The 12,902-nt window shown below is 47.3% G+C and overlaps 1 protein-coding gene across 1 annotated transcript in view; it reads right to left on the bottom strand.

Annotated features, from left to right (window-relative positions):
- Positions 1-12,902, bottom strand: part of LOC116954816 (growth/differentiation factor 8-like) — a 234,423-nt gene that overhangs the window by 170,682 nt on the left and 50,839 nt on the right. The gene's annotated exons all lie outside the window — the stretch shown is intronic.

Genomic DNA, 12,902 nt, shown 5'->3' with positions numbered 1-12,902 from the left:
GCACCATCAGAGTATGAGAGCTCGGGGTAAGCATTTAGACCATTGGAAACCTAATTTGCCAGTAACAAAATATGATAATTGTTTTTTAACCCTTTTATCTGGCAACAAAACTGACACCTTTTTTACAAGCAGTCATGTTTACATTGACCACAATACCTGCGGTCGGAACGCAAACAAAAAACAACTCTGATAATGTATGCACTGTCATTGAAATTGATTGGTCCACACCCGAGACAGTTTTCCTTAGAGCCTCGTCTTACATGGTGTTGGACCAGAAGATGCCAAAAGGCGCACAACTCAAATGAGGTTTCCAATGGTGTAAATGCTTACCCCGAGCTCTCATACTCTGATGGTACATTGTCTTTGAGCTGTGCTCTTTTTGGCGTATTCTGGTCCAACACCATGTGAGACGAGGCTCTAAAGAAAGCTGTCTCGGGTGTGGACCAATCAATTTCAAGGACAGTGCATACATTGTTAGAGTTACGTAGGTAAAAAATTAAAACAACAAAAATCACGACGTTTCGGCCACAACACAAGCAACCTTCATCAGGTGAAGGGATCAGGCTGTCTCGAGTACAGCGCTGGAGTGAAACACAGCCACGCTCAGACCGCGACCTTTAAGTTGTGTGCGGGGAAACAAGGTGCCTTGACAACGGAATTAGCATAAAAATTAGCATTTGATTGGCCGACTTAGCATAGAGGTGTTGTATGGGTTCACATGCCGGTTGGCGCCGGGGGGCAGGGGGAGTTTACATCTTGATGGTGTGAAAGGGGAATTTCAGAGCTGCGAAAGTTTGGGGTACCACTACTTGAAAAATATACTGTACCATTGAAATTAGTTTAATGTTTGGTTCGATTTAGAACATCTTTACAATGGTTGCTTAATTTGAAACCCTCTGCTCGGTTGAAATTGTGTCTGTGCTTGTAGATCTGAATTGCCTCGTGAACAAATCTCTGATAAAAATCCGTGGGTTTGCAAAGAACCTTGGTATCGGAGAAAATTATATCGTGATCACCCACAGCGTTGTAACAATGATCAGCTACGGCAGAAGAATTCGTTTTGCCGTGTTTCATATCTGATTTGTGCTCGCGAATTCGGTCAGAGACATGTCGCTTTGTCTCCCCGATATAGCAATCACCGCAGGTACAACTCAATTTGTAAACCCCGGGGTACTGTAAGTCAGGAATGACATCCTTTACGGATGGGATCAGATCACGAATTTTGTGTACTGTATTGAACCGAACCTGGATCTTGTGTTCGTTTAGGATTTTGGAAATACTTTTAGTAACGCCTGCTATATATGGTAGTGTGATGGTTTTGACCGGAGTATCAAGTGGTTGTTTCTGAATGGAGGGAGAAACAGCTTGGCGGATGGTACGGTCAGAGTATCCATTCCTTTTGAGGGCCAGGTGTACATGTTTTAATTCACTGGTCAGGTGGTGTTGGTCCGAAATGCAATGAGCCCTATGGTATAAAGTTTTGATGAGAGAATTCTTCTGGGCTGGGTGGTGGTGGGAATCAGGCTTCAAGTAGGAATCCATGTGGGTGGTTTTCCTGTAGACAGAATGCCCCAATGAGCCATCAGGTCTCCTCTCAAACAGAACATCCAAGAATGGTAGCTTGCCATCTTTCTCCATCTCCATGGTGAATTTGATGGCGGGATGTCTGGAATTGATCTGGTGTAGGAAAACGTTCAGAGCTGGGAGGCCATGTGGCCAAATGACGAAAGTGTCATCCACATATCTCTTCCACAGGGAAGGTCTGAGGGTGGAAGTCTGGATGGCGTCTGATTCAAATTTCTCCATGAAAATATTGGCTATCACTGGTGACAAGGGGGATCCCATGGGGGTACCCTCATTTTGTTTGTAAAAGGAGCCATTCCAAGTAAAGTAGGTATTGTTGAGGCAGTGCCTAACCAGTGCAGGTGTATCGGGGTCTAGTCCATGTTGGACCAAATTGTATCAGGTACTGGGACCTTGGGGGAACAAAGAGACCACATCGAAGCTGACAAGGATATCGTCAGGGGACAGTACAACGTCTTTGACCATAGAGACCAATCGGGCTGAGCTAAGTACTGCTGAGGCGGTCTTGCCAGTGAAAGGCAGCAAGGTATCTGACAGAAAACGGGCCAGTCTATAGGTAGGGGAGTTGATCGTGGATACGATGGGTCGTAGTGGGGTGCCTTCATAATGAATCTTGGGAAGACCATAGAATCTAGGGGGTCTTGCAGCAGAAGGTTTTAGGGAGGGACGTTTTGTTGGGTCGATTAGGGAGGTCGAACTTGTGATGATCTTGTTGGTTGTTATCGTTAGGCTATTGGTCGGGTCATTTTTAATTTTTGAGTAACTTCCATCGTTGAGCAGATTCTGGATTTTGTTGTTGTATGAATCTTTATCCATAATTGCAGTAGCGTTGCCTTTATCGGCTGAGAGGATGACTATATCACTTCGGTTTTTTAAAATTCGCGAGTTCAGAGCGTTCTAAACAAACACAAGATCCAGGTCCGGTTCAATACAGTACACAAAATTCGTGATCTGATCCCATCCGTGAAGGATGTCATTCCTGACTTACAGTACCCTGCGGTTTACAAATTGAGTTGTACCTGCGGTGATTGCTATATCGGGGAGACAAAGCGACATGTCTCTGACCGAATTCGCGAGCACAAATCAGATTTGAAACACGGCAAAAACGAAATCTTCTGCCGTAGCTGATCATTGTTACAACGCTGTGGGTGATCACGATATAATTTTCTCCGATACCAAGGTTCTTTACAAACCCAGGGGTTTTTATTAGAGATTTGTTCACGAGGCAATTCAGATCTAAAAGCACAGACACAATTTCAACCGAGAAGATGGTTGCAAATTAAGCAGCCATTGGAAAGATGTTCTAAATCGAACCAAACATTAAACTAATTTCAATGGTACAGTATATTTTTCAAGTAGTGGTACCCCAAACTTTCGCAGCTCTTAAATTCCCCTTACACACCATCAAGATGTAAACTCGCCCCCCCCCCCGCACCAACCGGCATGTGCACCCGTACAACACCTCTATGCTAAGTCGGCCAATCAAATGCCAATTTTTATGCTAATCCCTTTGTCAAGGCAACTTGTTTCCCCGCACACAGCTTAAAGGTCGTGGTCTGAGCGTGGCTGTGTTTCACTCCAGCGCTGTACTCGAGAGAGCCTGATCCCTTCACCTGATGAACGCCGCTTGTGTTGTGGCCGAAACGTTGTGATTTTTGTTGTTTTATTTTTTACCTACGTGACTTTACCGAATAGAACCAAAGACTCACACTGTACATAAATTCAAACTGCTCAGACTCTCACTGCACATAAACTCTCACTGCCCATACACTCACACTGCCCATAGACCCTCACTGACATGGAATCACACTGCCCGTAGATTATCACTGCCCATAGACTCACACTAAACAAAAATTCTCACTGCCATAGACCCTCAATGCCATAAACTCTCACTCCCCATAGACTATCACTGTCCATAGACTCTCATTGCCATAGGCTCACAATGCTATAGACTCACACTGCCTATAGATTCACACTTCCCATTGACTTTCACTGCCCATAGACTCATACTAACCATAAACTCTCACTGCCATAGACCCTCACTGCCATAGACTCTAATTGCCCATAGATTATCACTGCCCATAGAATCTCAATGCCATAGGCTCACAATGCCATATACTCACACTGCCATAGACTCTCACTGCCCATAGACTCTCACTGCCCATAGACTATCATTGCCATAGACTCTCAATGCCCATTGATTCACACTGCCCATGGATTGACACTGCCCATAGACTCACACTGCCCATAGACTCGCACTGTACATAAATTCAAACTGCTCATAGACTCTCACTGCCCATAGACTCACACTAACCATAAACTCTCACTGCCATAGACCCTCACTGCCATAGACTCTCACTGCCCATAGACAATCACTGCCCATAGACTCTCAATGCCATAGACTCACAATGCGATAGACTCACACTGCCATATACTCACACTGCCATAAACTCTAATTGCCCATAGTCTCTCACTGCCATACACTCTCACTGCCATAGACCCTCACTGCCATATACTCTCACTGCCCATAGACTCTCACTGCCATAGACTCTCACTGCCATAGACTCACACTGCCCATAGACTCGCACTGCCCATAGATTCACACTGCCCATTTACTCAAACTGCCCATAGATTCACACTGCGCATAGACTCACACTGCCCATAGAGTCACACTGCCCACAGACGCACATTACCAGAGACTCACACTGCACATAGACTTACAGTGCCCATTGACTTACACAGCCCATAGACTCATACTAACCATACACTCTCACCAACATAGACCCTCACTGCCATAGACTCTCACTGCCCATAGACTATCACTGCCCATAGACTCTCAATGCCAAAGGTTCACAATGCCATAGACTCACACTGACATAGACTCACACTGCAATAGACTCTCACTGCCCATAGACTCTCACTGCTATAGACTCTCACTGCCATATACCCTCACTGCCATAGACCCTCACTGCCCATAGACTATCACTGCCATAGATTCTCAATGCCCATTGACTCACACTGTCCATGGATTGACACTGCCCATAGACTAACACTGCCCATAGACTCGCACTGCACATAAATTCAAACTGCTCATAGATTCTCACTGCCCATAGACTCACACTAACCATAGACTCTCACTGCAATAGACCCTCACTGCCATATACTCTCTCTGCCCATAGACCATCACTGCTCATAGACTCTCAATGCCATATACTCACACTGGCATAGACTCTAATTGCCCATAGTTTCTCACTGCCATACACTCTCACTGCCATATACTCACACTGCCCATGTACTCAAACTGCCCATAGATTCACACTGCGCATAGACTCACACTGCCCATAGACTCACACTGCCCACAGACGTACATTGACAAGAGACTCACACTGCACATAGACTCACAGTGCCCATTGACTTACACTGCTCATAGACTCTCACTGCCATATACACGAACTGCCATAGACTCTCACTGCCATAGACCCTCACTGCCCATAGACTAACACTGCCATAGACTCTCAATGCCCATTGACTCACACTGCCAATAGATTCACACTGCCCATAGACTCACACTGCCCATAGACTCACACTGCATGTAAATTCAAACTGCTCTTAGACTCTCACTGCTCATAGACTCACACTAACCATAGACTCTCACTGCCATAGACCCTCACTGCCATAGACTCTCACTGCCCATAGACTATCACTGCCCATAGATTCACACTGCCAATAGACTCACACTGCCCATAGACTCACACTACACATAAACTCAAACTGCCCATAGACTCTCACTGCCTTAAAACTCACATTAACTACAGACTCACACTGCCCACCGACGCACATTGCCCATAGACTCACACTGCACATAGACAAACACTGCCCATAGTCTTACACTGCCCAAAGCCTGTCACGGCACATAGACTCACACTGCCCATAGACCCTCACTGACATGGACTCATACTGACCGTAGATTCTCACTGCCCATAGACTCACACTAACCATAGACTCTCACTGCCATAGACCCTCAATGCCATAGGCTCTCACTACCCATAGACTATGACTATCCATAGACTCTCAATGCCATCGGCTCACAATGCTATAGACTCACACTGCCCATAGATTCACACTTCCCATTGACTCACACTACCCATAGACTCACACTGCACATAAATTAAAACGGTTCAGACTCTCACTGCACATAGACTCTCACTGCCCATACACTCACACTGCCCAAAGACCCTCACTGACATGGACTCACACGGCCCGTAGATTCTCACTGCCCATAGACTCACACTAACCATAGACTCTCACTCCCATAGACCTTCATTGCCATAGACTCTCACTCCCCATAGACTATCACTGCCCATAGACTCACCATGCACAAAGACAAACACTACCCATAGACTCCAACTGCCCATAGACTCAACACTGCCCATAGACTCACACTGCCCATAGACTCACACTGCCCATAGACTCACACTGCCAATAGACTCTCAATGCCCATAGATTCAGACTGCACATAGAATCACACTGCCCATAAACTCACACTGAACATAGACTCTCACTGCACATAGATTCACACTGCCCATAGACTCAAACTGCACATAGACTCACACTGCCCATAGACTCACATTGCCCACAGACGCACATTGCCCATAGACTCACACTGACCATTGACTCACACTGCCCGTAGACTAGCACTGTCCATAGATTCACACTGCCCATATACTCAAACTGCCCATAGATTCACACTGCGCATAGACTCACACTGCCCATAGACTTACACTGCCCATAGATTCACACTGCCCATAGATTCACACTGCCTATAGACTCACACTGCACATAGACTCTCACTGCCCTAAGACTCACACTAACTACAGACTCACACTGCACTTAAAGCACATTGTCCATAGACTCACACTGCACATAGACAAACAATACCCAAAGGCTCAAACAGCACATAGACTCACACTGCCCATAGACTCAATCTGCCCACAGACACACACTGACCATAGAATCACACTGCCCAAAGACGCTCACTGCTTTCAACTCACACTGCCCATAGATTCACACTGCCCATAGACTAACACTGCCCATAGTCTCACACTGCCCGAAGCCTGTCACTGCCCATAGACTCACACTGCCCAAACACTCTCACTGCACATAGACTCTCACTGCCCATGCACTCACACTGCCCGTAGAATCTCACTGCCCATAGACTCACACTAACCATAGACGTCACACTGCCCATAGACTCACACTGCCCATAGATTCACACTTCCCATTGACTTCACACTGCCCAAAGACTCACACTGCATATAAATTCAAACTGCTCAGACTATCACTGGACATAGACTATCACTGCCTATACACTCACACTGCCCATAGACCCTCACTGAAATGGACTCACACTGCCCGTAGATTCTCACTGCCCATGGACTCACACTAACCATAGACTCTCACTGCCATAGACCCTCAATTCCATAGACTCTCACTCCCCATAGACTATCACTGTCCATAGACTATCACTGCCATAAACTCTCAATGCCCATTGACTCACACTGCCCATGGATTCACACTGCCCATAGACTCACACTGCCCATAGACTCACACTGCACGTAAATTCAAACTGCTCATAGACCCTTACTGCTCATAGACTCACACTAACCATAGACTCTCACTGCCATAGACTCTCACTGCCATAGACTCTCACTGCCCATAGACTATCACTACCCATAGAGTCTCAATGCCATAGGTTCACAATGCCATAGACTGACACTCCCATAGACTCACACTGCGATATACTCACACTGCTATAGACCCTCACTGACATAGACTCTCACTGCCCAGAGACTCTCACTGCCATAGACTCTCACTGCCCAGAGACTCTCACTGCCATAGACTCTCACTACCCATAGACATTCAATGCCATAGACTCTCAATCCCATAGGCTCAAAATGCCATAGACTCACACTGCAATAGACTCAAACTGCCATATACTCTCACGGCCATAGACTCTCACTGCAATAGACTCACACTGCCCATAGACTCGCACTGCCCATAGATTCACCTTGCGCATAGACTCACATTGCCCATAGACTCACACTGCCCACAGACGCACATTGACCAAAGACTCACACTGCACATAGACTCACAGTGCCCATTGACTCACACTGCCCGTTGACTCACACTTCCCATAGACTCACACTCCCCAAAGACTCGCACTGCCCATAGATTCACACTGCCCATGTACTCAAACTGCCCATAGATTCACCCGGCGCTTAGACTCACACTGCCCATAGACTTACACTGCTCATAGATGGACACTGCCCATAGACTCACACTGCCCATAAACTCACACTGCACATAAACTCAAACTGCCCATAGACTCTCACTGCCCTAAAATTCACACTAACCATAGACTCACACTGCCCCCAGACGCACATTGCCCATAGACTCACACTGCCATAGACTCTCACTGCCCAAAGACTATCACTACCCATAGACTCTCAATGCCATAGGCTCACAATGCCATAGACTCACAATGTCATGGACTCACACTGCGATATACTCACACTGCCATAGACTCTCACTGCCATAAACCCTCACTGCCCAGAGACTCTTACTGCCATAGACTATCACTGCCATAGACTCTCAATGCCATAGACTCTCACTGCCCAGAGACTCTTACTGCCATAGACTATCACTGCCATAGACTCTCAATGCCCATTGACTCACACTGCCCATAGATTCACACTGCCCTTAGACTCACACTGCCCATAGACTCACACTAACCATAGACTATCGCTGCAATAGACCCTCACTGCCATAGACTCTCACTGCCCATAGACTTTAACTGCCCATAGACTCTCAATGCCAAAGGCTCACAACGCCATACACTCACACTGCCATAGACTCAGACTGCCCATAGTCTCTCACTGCCATACACTTTCACTGACATAGATTCTCACTGCCCATAGACTTTCACTGCCATAGACTCTCACTGCCCAGAGACTTTCACTGCCATAGACTCTCAATGTCATAGGCTCACAATGCCATAGACTCACACTGCCATTAACTCTCACGGCCATAGACTCTCACTGCCATAAACTCACACTGCCCATAGACGCGCACTACCCATAGATACACACTGCCCATGTACTCAAACTGCCCATAGATTCACCCTGCGCATAGTCTCACACTGCCCATAGACTCACACTGCCCACAGACGCACATTGACCATAGACTCACATTGCACATAGACTCACAGTGCCCATTGACTCACACTGCCCATTGAGTCACACTGCTCATAGACTCACACTCCCCAAAGACTCACACTGCCCATAGACTCACACTGCACATAAACTCAAACTGCCCATAGACTCTCACTGCCCTAAGACTCACACTAACCATAGACTCACACTGCCCACAGACGCACATTGCCCATAGACTCACACTGCACTTAGACAAACACTACCCATAGACTCAAACTGCACATAGACTCACACTGCCCAAAGCCTGTCATGGCCCATAGACTCACACACCCATAGACTCTTACTGCCCATAGACTCTCACTGCACATAGACTCTCACTGCCCATACACTCACGCTGCCCATAGACTCACTCTGCCCACAGACGCACACTGACAATAGAATCACACTGCCTGTAGACGCTCACTGCTTTCAACTCACACTGCCCGTAGTTTCACAGTGCCCAAATCCTGTCACTGCCCATAGGCTCACAATGCTATAGACCCACATTGACATAGACTCACACTGCCCATAGATTCACACTTCCCATAGACTCACACCGCCCATAGACTCATACTAACCATATACTCTCACTGACATAGACCCTCACTGCCATAGACTCTCACTGCCCATAGACTATCACTGCCCATAGACTCTGAATGCCAAAGGCTCACAATGCCATAGACTCACTCTGCCATAGACTCTCACTGCCATAGACCCTCACTGCCGTAGACTCTCACTGCCCATAGAATATCACTGCCATAGACTCTCAATGCCCATTGACTCACACTGCCCATAGAATCACACTGCCCATAGACTCACACTGCCAATAGACTCACACTGCACATAAATTCAAACTGCTCATAGACTCTCAAAGCTCGTAGACTCACACTAACCATAGACCCTCACTGACATATACTCACACTGCCATAGACCCTCACTGACATTGACTCTCACTGCCCATACACTCTCACTGCCATAGACCCTCACTGACATATACTCACACTGCCATAGACCCTCACTGACATAGACTATCACTGCCCAGAGACTCTCACTGCCATAGACGCTCACTGCACATAGACTTTCGATGCCATATACCCTCACTGCCATAGACTCTCAATGCCATATACTCAAACTGCCCTTAGATTCACACTGCGCATAGACTCACACTGCCCATAGACTTACACTGCCCATACATTCACACTGCCCATAGACTCACACTGCACATAAACTCAAACTGCCCATAGACTCTCACTGCCCTATGACTCACACTAAGTACAGACTCGCACTGCCCACAGACGCACATTGCCTATAGACTCACCATGCACATAGACATACACTACCCATAGACTCAAACTGCCCATAGACTCAACACTGCCCATAGACTCACACTGCCTATAGAAGTACACTGCCAATAGACTCTCACTGCCCATAGATTCAGACTGCACATAGAATCACACTGCCCATAGACTCACACTGCACAAAGACTCACACTGCACATAGATTCACACTGCCCAAAGACAAACACTCCCCATAGACCCAAACTGCCCATAGACGCACACTGCCCATAGAATCACACTGCCCACAGACGCACACTCCCCATAGACTCACACGTCCCACAAACGCAAATTGCCCATTGACTCACACTGCCCATAGACTCACACTGCCCGTAGACTGGCACTGCCCATATATTCACACTGCCCAAATACTCAAACTGCCCTTAGATTCACACTGCGCATAGACTCACACTGCCCATACACTCACACTGCACATAAACTCAACTGCCCATTGACTCTCACTGCCCTAAGACTCACACTAACTAGAGAATCACACTGCCCACAGACGCACATTGCCCATAGACTCACACTGCACATAGACTCACACTGACCATAGAATCAAACTGCCATTAGACGCTCACTGCTTTCAACTCACACTGCCCGTAGATTCACACTGCCCATAGACTAACACTGCCCATAGTCTCACACTGCCCAAAGCCTGTCACGGCCCATAGACTCACACTGCCCAAAGACTCTCACTGCACATAGACTCTCACTGCCCATACACTCATATTGCCCATAGACCCTCACTGACATGGACTCACACTGCCCGTAGATGCTCACTGCCGATAGACTCACACTAACCATAGACCCTCACTGCCATAGACTCTCAATGCCATAGACACTCACTCCCCATAGGCTATCACTGCCCATAGACTCACCATGCACATAGACAAACACTACCCATAGACTCCAACTGCCCATAGACTCAACACTGCCCATAGACTCACACTGCCCATAGAATCACACTGCAAATAGACTCTCACTGCCCATAGATTCAGACTGCACGTAGAATCACACTGCCAATAGACTCACACTGCCCACAGACGCAAATTGCCCATAGACTCACACTGCCATAGACTCTCACTGCCCATAGACTATCACTACCCATAGACTCTCAATGCCATAGGCTCACAATGCCATAGACTGACAATCTCATGGACTCACACTGCGATACACTCACACTGCCATAGACTCTCACTGCCATAAACCCTCACTGCCATATAATCTCACTGCCATAGACTCTCAATGCCCATAGACTATCACTGACATAGACTCTCAATGCCATAGACTCTCACTGCCCAGACACTCTCACTGCCATAGACTATCACTGCCAGAGACTCTCAATGCCCATTGACTCACACTGCCCATAGATTCACACTGCCCTTAGACTCACACTGCCCATAGACTCACACTGCATGTAAATTCAAACTGCGCATAGACTCTCACTGCTCATAGACTCACACTAACCATAGACTCTCACTGCCATAGACCCTCACTGCCATAGACTCTCACTGCCCATAGACTTTAACTACCCATAGACTCTCAATGCCATAGGCTCACAACGCCATACACTCTCACTGCCATAGACTCTCACTGCCATAGACGCTCACTGCCCATAGACGCGCACTGCCCATAGATACACACTGCACATGTACTGAAACTGCCCATAGATTCACCCTGCCCATAGACTCACACTGCCCACAGACGCACATTGACCATAGATTCACACTGCACATAGACCCACAGTGTCCATTGACTCACACTGCCCATTGACTCACACTGCCCATAGACTCACACTCCACAAAGACTAGCACTGCCCATAGATTCACACTGCCCATGTACTCAAACTGCCCATAGATTCACACTGCCCATAGACTCACACTGCCCATAGACTCACACTGCACATAAACTCAAACTGCCCATAGACTCTCACTGCCCTAAGACTCACACTAACCATAGACTCACACTGCCCACAGACGCACATTGCCCATAGACTCACACTGCACTTAGACAAACACTACCCATAGACTCAAACTGCACGTAGACTCACACTGACAATAGAATCACTCTGCCTGTAGATGCTCACTGCTTTCAACTAACACTGCCCGTAGTTTCACAGTGCCCAAATCCTGTCACTGCCCATAGCCTCACAATGCTATAGACTCACATTGCCATTGACTCACACTGCCCATAGATTCACACTTACCATAGACTCACACCGCCCATAGACTCATACTAACCATATGCTCTCACTGACATAGACCCTCACTGCCATAGACTCTCACTGCCCATAGACTATCACTGCCCATAGACTCTCAATGCCAAAGGCTCACAATGCCATAGACTCACTCTGCCATAGACCCTAACTGCCATAGACCCTCACTGCCGTAGACTCTCACTGCCCATAGAATATCACTGCCATAGACTCTCAATGCCCATTGACTCACACTGCCCATAGAATCACACTGCCCATAGACTCACACTGCCAATAGACTCACACTGCACATAAATTCAAACTGCTCATAGACTCTCAAAGCTCGTAGACTCACACTAACCATAGACTCTCACTGCCATATACTCACACTGCCAAAGACTCAGACTGCCCATAGACTCTCACTGCCATACACTCTCACAGCCATAGACCCTCACTGACATTGACGCTCACTGCCCATACACTCTCACTGCCATAGACCCTCACTGACATATACTCACACTGCCATAGACCCTCACT

This window comes from Petromyzon marinus, chromosome 56 (genome assembly GCF_048934315.1).
Source record: "Petromyzon marinus isolate PM22_M1 ecotype Great Lakes invasive population chromosome 56, UKy_Petmar_22M1.pri1.0, whole genome shotgun sequence".
Taxonomy (NCBI): domain Eukaryota; kingdom Metazoa; phylum Chordata; class Hyperoartia; order Petromyzontiformes; family Petromyzontidae; genus Petromyzon; species Petromyzon marinus.
This window is presented reverse-complemented; position numbering and strand designations above follow the sequence as displayed.